General features: G+C 38.5%; 1 long non-coding RNA gene across 1 annotated transcript; it reads left to right on the top strand.

Annotated features, from left to right (window-relative positions):
* The first annotated feature begins 330 nt into the window (after positions 1 to 330).
* LOC119646333 lies at positions 331 to 15,019 on the top strand. The gene is made up of 3 exons (XR_005248724.1): positions 331 to 471; positions 14,337 to 14,362; positions 14,419 to 15,019. It is a non-coding gene; the product is annotated as an uncharacterized LOC119646333 (long non-coding RNA).
* The last annotated feature ends 807 nt before the right edge of the window (positions 15,020 to 15,826 follow it).

Below are 15,826 nucleotides of genomic sequence, written 5' to 3'. Positions count from 1 at the left end.
TTGCTGTTGAGTTTGATCAAAGTATGAAGGAAACCTTGTAGTGTCGACCTATCCATCGGACGCCGCAATCAGTGTAATTATTGAGATATAATAGTTGAAAATAGTCTGATTCTTGTTTGAAACTAAAGTTGTAAAAGGAAAATCTTCAATGAGTGCTCTTCGGGAAATATTGCTTCAAACATGAAATCTACGTTTTATATTAAAATTATGCGCAAATTTTGGACAAAAAAGCATAATAGGCATATTTTCTAAAAAGTAGGCGTTGTAAAGACCTCACTAGGAACCGACAGGTTCTCAAATTAAATCAGTTATGTAGCCAACTAATTTAAATTCAAATTTTATTGGTCATTCATATATAGTTTGTGCTCCACGTGTGTTATTATGCACAGCATAACGCGGATAACGTCCGCGGTTACTTCGTGCCGGGCCATCTCTAATACAAACATCAAAGGAGCTAGTAACATTTCTAAGGTGATTTAGAGGCATTGTTGTTGGCGGATTTCGATATTGTTGTTGTTTCTGTTTATTTCTTCTGCTTTTTTCTAAGCAAAAACTTGAAACGTATCAGTGATTATGTGCACACATTTTATCGAGCTCGAGCTTTTTTAATACCACTCAGTATACACGTTGCAAAAAAGCAAGAAGGGGTCGCGGAGCATTTCTCAGGTTGTGTAAGAGATTCTCAGCAAAAAAAATGTTTAAATTCTATTGCTTTTGGATTTCTGAAGACCGCATCCATCCACTATCTCTCTTCAACCTCTTGACTTTAAGGGGGCCAGTAACCTTCTAGCCTTGAAGTGTGCAAACTTCATTGTACACAAGACAGCATTAGAATAGTTGTTAGTGAAGAAGTTTGTGTTTGTTCGCCAACTGAGAACAGAAAGTATCCCTAACTTTATCATCCACGATAGTGACAGTAGCGATAAAGTTGAAATGCGAGAACACAGTCAAAACCGAATTGGGAATTCTCTCGCCTCCTAGCCCAGAAACCCGAGGCGTATGTGGTTTTTGTTAGTATGATCGCTGTAAGGCACATGTGTAAGCTTTTTCCACATGTGTTTATTTAAATTTGCCCCCAAAATGAAGTGCTTTCGGTCACTAAGAACAGCTCACAATAGAAACTAGCTTCTTTGCTAGTCTCTTTTTCTATATCAAATTCGCTGGGATTTGGTTGGTTTTATCAAAACAATCACATTCGGCAGTGTATTAGCATCGAATCATAATTTATGCTGCTTTATGGATAGTCTTCAAGTTGACTTTGGTTTCGATCGCACCATGAGAATTATATTGGTCATAAGCCCAGGCATATAAAAAATCAGGTGCACGTTGGTGGTTCAGAATAAAATCTTGCATGCGCGATTTCGGACAACTGTGTTAATTCCGTAGAAATTTTATATGCCCGCCAGTTTTTTATTCTACATTCTTCTTTTTAAGGCAAACGTTTTTCGGGCTTTTTTTCTAAAAATATATTTTATAACAAGGCGTTGGTGGATTTTGAATTCTTAGCAACCTGTAAATTTAGTTTTATAGCTCGGAAAGTATTGGAGATATGAAATATCCTTTCCTTTTTTCTATAGCTGATAGCATCCTAAAATTTACAAATCGTGACGCAATAAATCAATTCTGGCGCGTCTCAAATATTTTTTTTCGACCATGCACTCACTTTTGGCAACATCTCTTTGAAAAATACCATATCTTTTGCTAAAATCTACGCACTGTGTACATTATCGAAGATGTAGTTGTGCTTATGCGTTGGCGCATAATATCATAAAGTGGACGTGAATGAAAACAATTTTTATATAAATATACGATTAGGTTTACCTTGATAGATATTTTGGTTTCTAATTTTCATTATGCTGATATCTAAGTCTGGCAGCGATTAGACTATGTTTTTAGATTATGATAATAACTACTAGATAACATACCTAATGAAATGTGTCTAGGATTTATACACAATCAATTGACTTAGCTAGAAATAGTTGTTATTGCATTCGCACAAATTCGCACTTTGACTTATTTATGTTTAATATGTTTATTTTAAAGAAATTTTTAGTTGAGAAAGTATATTTGCATACCCATTTAAGTAAAATCTGCGTGTTTTGGAGAAGATCCCACAATTTCCTCAAATGCCACTATCGTCGGCATAAAGGGGTTCATAATACAATATTTATTCTTATCAGATTAAAATATTACAGAGCTTCTCGACTCCACTCAGGTCAAGAGGATGTTAATATTCAATCATGTTATAGGTTGTATGGCATAGTAAATAAAAGCCAATTTCTATTAAAACGTTTAAGCTATTTTACAGCATATGACATTGCAATTTTTTACAAAAGATTAATTTAGCTTTGAGGAACTTCAAAAAATTTGTTTTGCTAATTTTTCATTTTTTAAAAAGTATAGCGTGCGCTGATAGTGAGCAACTATTTCGAACACTTAACTCCAGAAATTGCACGTCTGAAACCATAAAAATGCATGTTAAAAAGGAGTGTTGTTTACATGATAATGGAAAGCACTGTATTGATAGCGGTCAACCTCATAAGCTTCACATTAGGAGTTCAACATTATTAACAAAAGTGAAGATGACAACAGATACAAAAAGTGCTGATTAGAAGTGGATTCTTCATGAATGGAATTTGAATATTTTACTCGAATTAAAATCGAGTCAATTATCCTTGTTAATTAAGACGTCAGTATCTTATTTGCGTGGCGAACGAAACTGATAAGTTTGAATTGCTACAGCTTTGACACTAATCGTCGGATTTTCATGAAACTTGACATGCGTATGTGCGATACTGTCTATGCAAAATTTAGTATTTCTAGGAGATAGTAAGATTTTTTTCAGTCAATTTTTAGAAGTTAGTAACATACTAATTTTATTTGAGCAGATATGGAAGTGGGACATATTTTGAGGCTTAGGTTTCCTATAAGTGTTTACACAAAACATTAAAAAGGGCTGGAGAGAAGCAGATTTTTCATAAATGGGACTTTAATATTTCACGTGAATGTCAATTATTTTCGCTAATTGTGACGTCGGCGTTATTTGCATGGCGTAAGCTGCAGTAAATTTGTTTGAAATTGATAAGTTTGAAAAGCTATAACTTCGATATTAATAGCCGGATTTTCATGAAATTGAAACTGAATTTGAAATGGCAATATTATTGAGATGCTGTCTTCTATGCTGTTGCCATTTGGTTTTCCTGGGACAAACTTAAGGGGGGTTTTCCAGAGAACTTCAGAAAGTTGCTTTTATACTATGCTGATTTTTTCTAGATTTTTGCGTTGAGTAGTTTCCGAAAATGAGTGCTAACTCACTTTAAGTGTGCATATTTTGCCTCTTTATTCGTGTATTTTTAAGCTTACCTCCAAGCTAATATAAGTTTCGGAAAGTACTAATCGATACTTTTTATTTGATGCCCCACATGACTACATTGGTTGAACAAACATTTTACATCCCCTTTTGGAGCCCCCCTTTAAAGTCAACCCAAATTTATGTCACTAACTGTATACGCGGGGTTTCATAGTTCCCATCTGTCCACCAAATTTCGTTCGGATCGGTTTAGCTGTTTTGGAGAAAAGTTTTGGCGAATGCTTGAAAGAAATGCCGAAAAAATCGGTATTTTTGCACGAGTGCCTCTTTTCGAAACCTTAATGAGTGTCCCCTCTTTCATTTTCTGTGGAACATCTGTGATTTTCAGCGGGGGAGGAATACATGAGGACTGGCACGATCATTGTCTTGTACAGTTTTTGAAAGATGAAATAGGCTCTATTGGTCCATCGCTCCATCTTAGGCAGGGTCTGCCTCGTCTTCTTTTCCTACCATAGATATTGCCCTTATAGACTTTCCGGGTGGGATCATCTTCATCCATACGGATTAAGTGACCCGCCCACCGTAACCTATTGAGCCGGATTTTATCCACAACCGGACGGTCATGGTATCGCTCATAGATTTTGTCATTGTGTAACCTACGGAATCGTCCATCCTCATGTAGGGGGCCAAAAATTCTTCGGAGGATTCTTCTCTCGAACGCGGCCAAGAGTTCGGAATTTTTCTTGCTAAGAACCCAAGTTTCCGAGGAATACATGAGGCCAGTCCTCAGTCTTGTACAGTACAGTAAGAGCTTTGACCCTATGGTGAGACGTTTCGAGCGGAATAGGTTTTGTAAGAGGAAATAGGCTCTATTGGCTGATAAAAACCGTGCGCGGATTCCATCATCGTAGCTGTTATCGGTTGTGATTTTTGACCCTAGATAGGAGAAATTATCAACGGTCTCAAAGTTGTAGTCTTCTATTTTTATTCTTCTCGTTTGACCTGTGCGGTTTGATGTTGTTGGTTGGTTGGTTTTTGGTGTTGACGTTGCCACCATATACTTTGCCTTGCTTTCATTGATTCATTGCCCAAGATCTTGCCCCGCCTGCTCGATCTGGATGAAGGCAGTTTGTACGTCTCGGCTCGTTCTTCCCATGATGTCGATATCGTCAGCGTAGGCCAGTTTTGGGTGGACTTAAAGAGGATCGTACTTCTTGCATTTACCTCAGCATCATGGATCACTTTCGCCAGGACCATGTTAAAAAGGACGCATGATAGGGCATCCCCTTGTCTTAGACCGTTGTTGATGTTGAATGGTCTTGAGAGTGATCCTGTTGCTTTTATCTGGGCTTGCACATTCGTCAGGGTCAGCCTAGTCAGTCTTATCATAGGCGGCTTTAAAGTCGATGAAAAGATGGTGCAACTGATATCCATATTCCAACAGTTTGTTCATCGCTTGCCGCAGAAAATCTGATTTGTTACTGAGTGAAGTCTCTTTGGTATGGGTCAATGATGTTCGGGGCGTATGGGACTATCTGGCCTAGCAAAATAGCGGAGAATATCTTATAGATGGTACTCAGCAACGTGATACCTCTATAATTGCTGCACTGTGTGATGTCCCCCTTTTTATGTATGGGACAAATAATGCCTCGTTGCCAACCGTCAGGCGTTGATTCGCTGTCCCATACTTTGAGCATCAGTTGATAACCACTTGGTGTAATTGGTTGCCCTCATATGTAACCAATTCGGATGTAATTCTATCGGCTCCTGGCGACTTATGGTTTTTAGGCCGACGAATTGCCCGGACTGTTACTTCTATGCTAGGTGGCAGCATTTGTCCGTCGTCTTCAGTTGGTGGGACCTCCAACTCGCCGATATTTCGATTGTTGAGCAGTTCATCGAAATACTCAACCCATCGCTCCAATATGCCCATTCTATCGGAAATCAGATTTTCCTCTTTGTCTCGGCAGTACGAGTATCGAGGTGCATAAGGCTTCATCCTGCCTACTTGTTGATAAAACTTGCGTGCCTGGTGCGGTTGCTCCCATGTTTCCTTTTTCCGTCTGTGAAATCGCTTATCCGCTCGACGGAGTTTGTGATAAATCTTTGCGCGTGCCCGCGTTCTTTGACAATGCAACACGACTCGCACTTGCATGCACAAAATTTCACATTAGCCAGAAACAACCGTATTATGTAACACGATCTATCAAATCTTTCGAAAAACTATGTAGTTGAGGAAGAACTTCCTCTTATAATGTAACTTGAAATGGGGGAGCAAGATGAAAGACTGTACTTAATCATACATTCAAACTGAAATTATATTGGTGGCATATAGTTATAATGCCACTATGAGTTAATGGTACTTTATTTGCTCTCCATACAATTTTTAAGAGAAAATGAAGATCTTGACCATACTTACTCAGAAATCAAGTGCAGAAATTTACCTCCTTTTGTTATTCTGCAATAATAAACCATGCTCCTTGGGGAACTGATACGGGTGTCGACTATGAAGGAGGAAGAATCCTCAATACCTTTGGTGGTAAACGTTCAATAGGCTTCCGCCCTCATAGTGCTCAGTTGAGGCTTTTGATGAGATAGGCCAGCACTGCACTGCACTTAATCGCTTACTCCTTGATAACAATCTATATTCACAGCTGCCCATGCAAGTCCTCATTTCATTTGTACCTGTCTATAATGCTTCTTAGAACTTTGTTTTGAAAAGTTTGAACCACTTGGGAGGTAGTTTCCTTGACACAGCCCCCCAAAGTTTCTTCAGAATCTGTATATAACTGAATAACCTTTTGTCGAACGGTGAGCTTTTAATTCCTTCGTAACGACTAGTACATTTGTCTCTATCTGGTATTTAACTGTTTCCTTTTAAGGTTTTGTGTGAAACAAAAAATTGAAATCAATTTCACTTCAATATAATCATTACGTATTTGTGATTATATATAAATGGAGCGATTACCATCTGTCGTTACTTTCAATCACGGTGCTCCCAGGGCAGAGGTGAGGCAGTGTCTGATGAGTTGCTTCTGCTTAGGACGAAACCGCCAGTCAACCTTTTCGATTCAATGTCTTTCTGTACGTCTGTCCGCCTGTCTGAAAGGTCAGATCTGAAACTGATCTTATTTCTGATATTAGGTGAAAGATAGGGTAGTGAGGGTTCGAAACGTGCGCCCTAAAAAGTGAAACAGGTCTCGTTCTCAGAACCTATCCAACCGAAAAATCTGAACAAAATCACAATGATGCATCTATATGAAATCTAGACCTTAAAATGGATTCCATTCCAATATCTGCATAAATGAAGTTAATAATAATATATTACCATATTTTAGAACCCCCCGACGCGTTAGATCAATTTAAATGCGTGTATGTATATGTACCCATCATTATACAGTAATAGCCAATCTTAGTTTGTTTAGGATGAGCACAATATTTATGTCTTTAATATGTATATTTTATTTGGCAGTATCTGACGGAATATGTTGCATCCTTAGCTATGTGTGTCCGGATAGCTGAGTGGTTAGAGCATAAGGCTGTCGTACGGAAGGTCGCGGTTCAAATCTCGCTGGCGGCAGTGGGATTTGTATCGTGATTTGACGTCGGATACCAGTCGACTCAGCTGTGAATGAGTACCTGAGTCAAATCGGGGTAATAATCTCGGGCGAGCGTAATGCTGACCACATTGCCTCCTACAGTGCTCTGTAGTGTACCGTTACGGTCTTGAATGAAGTGCTCTAACACACTTCAAGGCCCTGATCCAATATGGATTGTTGTGCCAACGATTATTATTATTATTAGCTATGTACGAATCATCATCATCAACGGCGCAACAACCGGTATCCGGTCTAGGCCTGCCTTAATAAGGAACTCCAGACATCCCGGTTTTGCGCCGAGGTCCACCAATTCGATATCCCTAAAAGCTGTCTGGCGTCCTGGCCCACGCCATCGTTCCATCTTAGGCAGGGTCTGCCTCGTCTTCTTTTCCTGCCATAGATATTGCCCTTATAGACTTTCCGGGTGGGATCATCTTCATCCATACGGATTAAGTGACCCGCCCACCGTAACCTATTGAGCCGGATTTTATCCACAACCGGACGGTCATGGTATCGCTCATTGATTTCGTCATTGTGTAGGCTATGGAATCGTCCATCCTCATGTAGGGGCCAAAAATTCTTCGGAGGATTCTTCTCTCGAACGCGGCCAAGAGTTCGGAATTTTTCTTGCTAAGAACCCAAGTTTCCGAGGAATACATGAGGACTGGCAAGATCATAGTCTTGTACAGTAAGAGCTTTGACCCTATGGTGAGACGTTTCGAGCGGAACAGTCTTTGTAAGCTGAAATAGGCTCTGTTGGCTGACAACAACCGAGCGCGGATTTCATCATCGTAGTTGTTATCGGTTGTGATTTTCGACCCTAGATAGGAGAAATTGTCAACGGTCTCAAAGTTGTATTCCCCTATCCTTATTCTTGTTCGTGTTTGTGTTTGACCAGTGCGGTTTGATGTTGTTGGTTGATTCGTCTTCGGTGCTGACGTTGCCACCATATATTTTGTCTTGCCTTCATTGATGTGCAGCCCAAGTTTGCACGTCTCGGGTTATGAATGGAAAAACTTTATACCTGAAGCGCCGAGCTTCATCCAATCATATCGATCTATCGATCAGGTTCTTTGATTTCGAAATCGAGTAGCGACGTGCCATCATCGTCAATAGAATCTATCCAAAGTTTTCGTGATATTTCTATCGGTCTTCGTTCTTCTGCTGTCCCTTCCAATACCCTTTTAGACATTGGAGTGCACTTTGAACGTTGCCAGACTATTCAGACTTCAGGGTTATCATATATTTGGTACAATTCATGGTTGCATCTGATCCTCCATTGGTCGTCCTGTCGTTTAGCTCCTATTATTCTCTTCGGAACACTCCTCTCGAAAGTAATGACTCGTTTTTCGAAAGCTGGTGTTTCAAATCCGTTGCATAACACAAGTCTTATTATAGCTTTGTATAGTCGGAGCTTGCTTTTCTGTGTATGCAGCTGGCTTTTAAAATCGACAGAACCGGATAAAAGGCTCTGTTTCATATATTTCGTCCACTTTATCTCTGTCTTTCCTCAGATGAACACAAAAGTATACAAAGTTTTTTATATTATCCAAGTTTTATTCATCAATCGTAATATTTGGTCTGGTGGATATTAGTTTTAAGGGTTGTTGCAGATCTGTATGTCTGTCCGTCCGTCCGGTTGTCTGTCTGTCCGTTTGTCTGTTTGTATTTCTGTCTGTCTGTCACACCCATTTCCTCAGAAACGTTTACTACTATTGATACGAAATTTTGTGGAAAGGTGGGAACGTGAATCTGCTTGCATTCAATGAGTAACATCGTTCTACGTTGAGTTTATGGGGACCCCCAACATATGAAAGTGGTGTATAAACATATCCGAAGCAGATATTAGTTTTCAATTAGTTTCAAGGGCAATCGCGCGGGGGTCCTGCGCGTAGTATCTAGGCCTCAAAATACTCCTCGGTGCGATATTTGTCCAAATAAAGTTAATATTAGTATATTATCACAATTTGAAAATGTACCGCGAACCCCCCCTAAGTTCATCCTAAATTCCCAGATTTAGATGAGAATGGACTTGAACAGGAAGCATTATTTTGGAAAGTTAGGTAGAATTCTTATTATTATTAACGAAGTCACGGTAGGTTAAAATTGCCCATTTCGCCCATTTTTGTCATTCCGGTAAGAATTACCAGTTATGCTAGAATTCGAAAGTCAAGTGTTGCTTTGTACAGTACATTTCGGCCAATACTGTCATATGTCTCCTTGAAGTCAACGAATATTTAATGGATGTCGATGTCGAATTTCCATGATTTTTCTAGTACCTGTTTGATCTTAAATAGGCAGTCAATTGAAGATCTTCTAGTATGAAAATCTCCTTACTATTCACCAGTCGTCTTATTGAGATATAATTTAAATCTCCTTTCTAGTACTTTTGTAAAGATTTGTGTTGTGGCTCGCAATATTGTCATCAATTTTCTTAAACTCCTGTTAAAATGTTTTTGTTTCTTTTACCTTAATATTTTATTAGTTGCTTGTCAAAGGTTTTCGTAATTTTGGCTCTTCGCCCTTGTGTTTCGTTCGATATGTTGCCTGTATGCCTCGTTTTTTTTTTGTCAAGCGCTTCCTGGCATTGATCGTAAAACCAAACATTCTTCAAGTATTGTTTTGGCGGTTTGTTTTGGGTCATGCCAGGTATTATCTATAGAAGGACAGCACTTAATCATTCTTCCAGTTCCCCTATTAAATCATTTTTCAGCCTTTCTACCTCAAATTTTCGAAGTAGGTTGTTTCTTATTCCGCGAGTGTTTGTAATTCGCCACCTAAACACCGCCACCAACTTCAAGCACAACTTCATTGACGTCATATGGAGAATATGTGTTGCATAGTCATTCCAGGCTATCGTAAAATCGATCTTTGACTTCCTCATCTTTTTCTTCATTTAGGGTGTGTATGTCGCCAAGTCATATTTTAGCGCACTTGCATACGCTAGCCTGAAAATCCCAAAACTAAAGTTTACTTCGGCTACCACCAACATCATTGCTGCCGTTGACAGAATTTTGGCTGATCGTTCGGCTAGTGAGATTACTGCGCCATAGCCTGGTCTACATTGCAGCTGTCACCGTTATTGGCCTCCACAATCAACAATCTCGGAGCGAATCACAGAGGTATGCCCAAAAGAAATTTACCATTATGGGTGTTTTGATTAACTAAAAGAGGCGAAAAGATGAGGAAAAGGATTGGCTGTATTGGGCAAGCACATCTTGGAAATCCATCACCAACAGTGTACAGATGTGTTGTCAACACCATGGGAAGCACAAATTTGCGGTATGCTCCAATCGCATCCGTAGGTATCAAAAGAGCTTTCAGCGAAGGACAGAGAATACCTTGTTCTTCAAAACCACAGAAGGCTTTATAAAAATCTCATCAACTCAGGTCGTGAAAGTAACCTCGATCTGGATTAGGCAGAATGCTTCTGGAGAATTGTTTGGAGGTAACCCAGCCCTTGTAATTTAGAAGCAGCGTGGCTCCCAAGCTTTATGTGTTCATGCGAGTTCCTCCTCGAAATGACCATGCCTGACATAACTGAAGCTGACCTAGAAGCAGCCCTTGAAAAGGCGCCAGGAGTGGATAGGATTCACAATTTCTGGCTGAAGTGCCTCTTGTCCTTCAAAATGTGCGCGATATTCATAAATTGATAGCTGAGAAGCAAAAAAGGATGCGAAAATGCTCCCGAGGCCGTGAAGAACGGCTTATAATCGATATGAAAGCTGTAAAGCAGGCTATCCACTAAAAACAAAATGTCTCGACCACCTACATCGATTACAAATCAACCTTTTACTCGACATCATGTTCGTGGCTACTACAAGTGTTACGTTTGTACAAAATCAACCCGATTGTCGTTCTTCTCCCGAGAATAGTGATGAAGAAGATCGACATGTGGAAAGAGAAACCCAACCACCAAAGTCATATAAAGAATTTGTTGTTGCATGCATTGTCATCGAAGTTTCCAACAAATTATTGACAGTTGCAGGTTGTGTAACTGTGAAGAGGAGACCATACAGCACATAACATCTGCCTGCAGGATGTTGAGCAGTACCGAGTACACCAGTCGTCGTAACTACGTAAGATTCTCCATCAAAACCTTTCGATGAAGTATAAATTAGTTGCAATCTACCATCCTTATTATAAGTATACTCCGCAGAGAATCTTGAAATATGATCGAGCCAAACTCCTGTGGAATCACAGGGAATACTGTTGAAAAACAGCAAGAAAAAATCCGGAACTACCGCCCTTTGGCGGACGATATGAAGTAGAATAGTCCCAATGGTAATTTTAGCGACAGGATTAGTTCTGCACAATTTATACAATATAAAGCGCCGAAAACTTTCGGGGCGGCCAACTTAAGAATGAGCTGAAGGCAATATCCAAAGGTGATGCGTGTAAACGCAAAGTGGGGATGACCATGCGAAAATGTTTTGCTGCATCCCGATTCTCGCAAACACTTTAAGCAAATGATGGGTATTTCGAGAAAACTCTCACGACAGGCTTCTTCAAAGAGAAATCTTGGTACTGGTGGCTGCGGGATGCCGGTTAGCGGTGGCCGTGCTCAGTTCTGCCATTTGTTTCTTGGTGGGGCTTTGTAAATATGTACATATTGAACGGGTGTTGATTTTGTCTCCAGTTGTAACTTATAAATACATACGTTATTATTCTTTGTTTTTTTTGTATGGATGTTATTGTAAAAAAAAGAAAAATGTATAATATTAAATATATAATTATGATAGTTTTAAGAACAATAATTTAAGTTAAAAGTATCTTTTGAAGCGATAAAACATTTATTACTATTATTACCTTTATATTTCTTTATTTGCCACTAAGGCCAAGTGAATTCTGTCGGGTTTTTTACCATTTCCCGACAACTTATTGTAAAATTAGATTTTTATTTCTTACTGTTTCCCTTCCCTGCCTGTAAATTGTTATTCGAAAACTTTGAGAGCCCACAGTGGCCATTAGATTTAAGTTATTTTTGTTATTTTAAAAGATTGTTTTTTATTGTTCAGTTTTCCAATCTATACACTATTGTTACCTATTTCTTAAAAATAAAAATGATTTTAAAAATAAAAATAAAACTTGATATACTTGTGGGTTCATCTGAGAAAAGATAGAAATAAAGTGGACGAAATACATAAAACAGAGCCTTCTAAATGGTTCTATCGATTTTAAAAGCCAACTGCATACACAGGAAAGCAAACTCCGAGTATATAAAAATATAAAAGGGCCTGCTTCACACAACGGATGTGAAACACCAACTTCTGAAAAACCACTTTCGAGGGGAATGTTTTGAAGAGAATAATAGGAACTAAACGAGAGGACGACCAATGGAGAATCAGATGCAACCATGAGTTGTACCAAATATATGACCACCCTGAAGTCTGAAGAGGCTATCTACCTAAATATCTAAAAGAGTGTTCGAAGGGAAAGCAGAAGAACGAAGACCGATAGAAAAATCACGAAAACGTTGGGCAAATTCTATTGGGGGCTTTCTGAAGGCTAAGTCTCGAAATGCACCGTAGAGTCTCGGTGGCGACGACGACGATGCTATGGCGTTCGATATCAGGGTATGCTACACAAATTGCATAGGGACCTCTAGGAGGAACTTTTTGGAATCCTAAAATCTTTAGAATCTGAACGGCTGTTTAGAATACCCGAAATAAGGGAGAATGTGCTCTTAATTCCCACATTATATAATGGTCAAGGGAATCATACTAAATGAAATTAAATGAACTTACATTAACCTCACTGACAAAAGTGTGAAACCAACTAAAATCATCAAAAACGAATAATGCGTGCCAATGATATATATATCGCTCATGATTGTTACTCTGATTTAAGTCAGGTGTAGATAGGTAGTGCCGCAGGTGAGCTGCCTGGTGCCCGACATTCAGTCCCTCTGTCACCAATGTGATTTTGACCACGGCATTCCGCGCTAAATTACTAAATTCTGGTCAAAATGTTGTTTTTTTGTTTTACCTAAAAACGCAAAAACGCTTGCAAGTCAGAGTCAGTTGAAGACAAAAGTATTGTTTCGGTTGACTTATTCTAGTTGCAACACAAAGAACTGATACATGCAGCAAAATTATAAGGTGCAGCGCAAGAGTAGTGTACTTTAGATCTAATTGCGATGAACATGGTTAACATAGTAAAATATATGTAACATTCAGCACCTGTTAATCGTCCCCTCTATACGATTGCTGTTTAGTCTAACCTTCCTTACAGTTAGTGAATCTATTTACTGATAGCAAATAACTTCGATATAAAAAATCTCTGCCGGTACCGTTTATTACATATCCGACTCCAAAATCTCCATAATTGATTCATGCAATTTCCGGATTCCCTTCACTTCACTGGTACGGCCTTCGGGTCTAAAAGTTATTCTGTTTCCACCTGAGGACCACCAGGATGGTGCATCTCATCTAAGTGTACCTTGGCCTTCAAAATCATCAAATCTGAAAGGCTTGAATCTCTTCTTCTGTTGGCAATGGAATTCCCATTGATTCTTTTCTGGAAAGCTTGCGTTTCCCCCACTTTGATTAAAATTTAATAATGGACAATAACAGATCGTTTGGATTCGAATGTTCATTGTTCCACCGGTACATGATTGATATTAATTATCCTTGTTGAAGTTAGGACCGCAAAGCTACCGCCTCGCAGATACTGACGTCAAACGCAAATAAAGGTTTGCGACTAAAAAGCGGTGGTTCCTTTTTGAATTGACGTCATTATGGTTGCTCAATAGAAAGCTAGTAAATCTACTTCTAAACTTCTATGAGATGTCAACAAGCAGGCTTTTGCCACGATGATTATTTCTTAGAAACCCAAAGCAGCTTGAGGAGATTGATTTCAATTTGGCTATGGTGGGCACGTGACTACGACTTTCTAATTTTTGCTAATCATATATTGCGAGTAACTCAACTTTACCATATCTGACAGTTTAATATTTATCTGCAATCAGAGTGCTTTTTCGAGAAAATACCTTTTGTAATTATAACTTACGCAATAGAGTGAGTTCACTTTTGCGTAGATTGTTGTTTACATTGTGTCTGAAGTAAAATGAATATTAAGGAACGTGGCCCTTCTCTATTTTGGATTTACTTGATCAATCTAAACTGATTTAGACGGAAAACGGTTTTTTTAAGAATATAGAATACACTGTCTGATGCTGTGTATGTTCATTATATAAAAGTTAGTTTCTGGTAGTTTTAAGATCAATATCTTGGAGGACAAAACCTTGAAAAATAAACTTGATGTTCATGAAATATATGTCTTCTGTCGTTTTCTTAAAATTCGGATTCACCACAGGTGATTGAACAACTTACCAGATAATATATGGAATATATCAAATTAAACGTATTTCACAAGCAAGTAATTTACGTTAAATTTAATTAATTTGTATTTGCATAATTTTTCAGACAAAACCAATGCCGACGACATCAGGGTAAATCTACTATTTCTTTTCTGCATGTGTCTTTAGTGAATATTAAATATTATTAGATAATAGACCAAACGGGCCTTGTATGACTGAGGATGGCTTGGTACTTAGTTGAACATATTCAGCATTTACAGCTTCAAATATTGCATGAATTATCTACGAATACCAGTTTTTATCGACAGCAAAAAAATGATGGCACAGCAATTTCCGCATGAATGGCGACCTAGGGGAGTAGACTTTATTCTATGTATGTATCTCTAGCATTTGAAAGATCACAAGATAGCAAAGCTGCCAAACTTGTTGGTTTTTTACGCATCGCGGTGACCTTCAAGAAGTTCAGTATTCAATTCATGAATTTAAATGGTAAAATACTTTAGGCTGGATACTTTTAAGAAGAGTTGGAGGTGTTCAAGAATATGTTGCAATTTGTTGCGCTGCAGGTCTGCTCCAAAAGGATTAAAATGGACATTTATTTTTGTTAACTTAGTGCTTTTTTGTCCTACCCGTTTATTTAGAATCCTCGAGTTGCATGCGTATCATCGAATTCCAGAGAATTATTCCAAGATGCGAATGAATAAAAAAAGAGCCTTCTGATGGAAGCTGCTTTCTTTTAGTAGATATTTTTGGCTAACTATATTGTTCTCGTTTCTGATTCTTTTGTATTTGCATTTCAATAAAGATTTTGTGCAAATTTGGATAAACGCTGGAATTTCTGGTTTTATGTAAAACAAACATTTATTAGAATCGATTCGATGTCTGTTTGTCCACCTGTCTGTCTGCCTGTGTCACCCGATTTACTCCAAAACGGCTGAACCTATTGTTACGAATCTATTGTTGCGAAATTTGGTAAGAACGTGTGGTGAGTCCTTTCCAAACAATGAGTAGAATACATGTGAAAGGAGAAATCTGGTGTGGGGTATCAAATGGAAGGAGTCGGGGCAATTTTTAGAATTGTTTTTACTATATATCAGTTGGAAGATGTGGGAACTAGGACCCGAAATGTAAGTACTACAAGGAGTAACAGATCTTGTTCTTAGAAGTTATTTAACCAAAAACTCTGAAAATAATCACAAAGATACATGTAAGAGTACATAAAATCCAGGCATCATCCAATTCCGTCATCTGCTCAAATAAAGTTAGTAATAGTATATTTTTATATTTTAGAAATTTATCAAAAGGACCCTTCAACTCATTCTAGAATTACCAAATTTGGCATAAGAGAATGGAAAATCTTGAAATTACTAACAAAGTTATAATGGCTCAAAATTCCCCATTTATAGTGAATTTACTGCCCGCAAGACTACTTCCTTATAATTGAGAGATGTTCCTTACATATAGCGATATGTGTACATCAATCATCGTTATCAACCAGCAGACACCACTGTTTTACGCCGAGGTCCACCAATTCGATATCCCTAAAAGGTGCCTGGCGTCCTGATGTACGCCATCGCTCCATCGGAGGATCTGCCC

Source organism: Hermetia illucens, chromosome 1 (assembly GCF_905115235.1).
Source record: "Hermetia illucens chromosome 1, iHerIll2.2.curated.20191125, whole genome shotgun sequence".
In the NCBI taxonomy this organism is placed as follows: Eukaryota; Metazoa; Arthropoda; class Insecta; order Diptera; family Stratiomyidae; genus Hermetia; species Hermetia illucens.
This window is presented reverse-complemented; position numbering and strand designations above follow the sequence as displayed.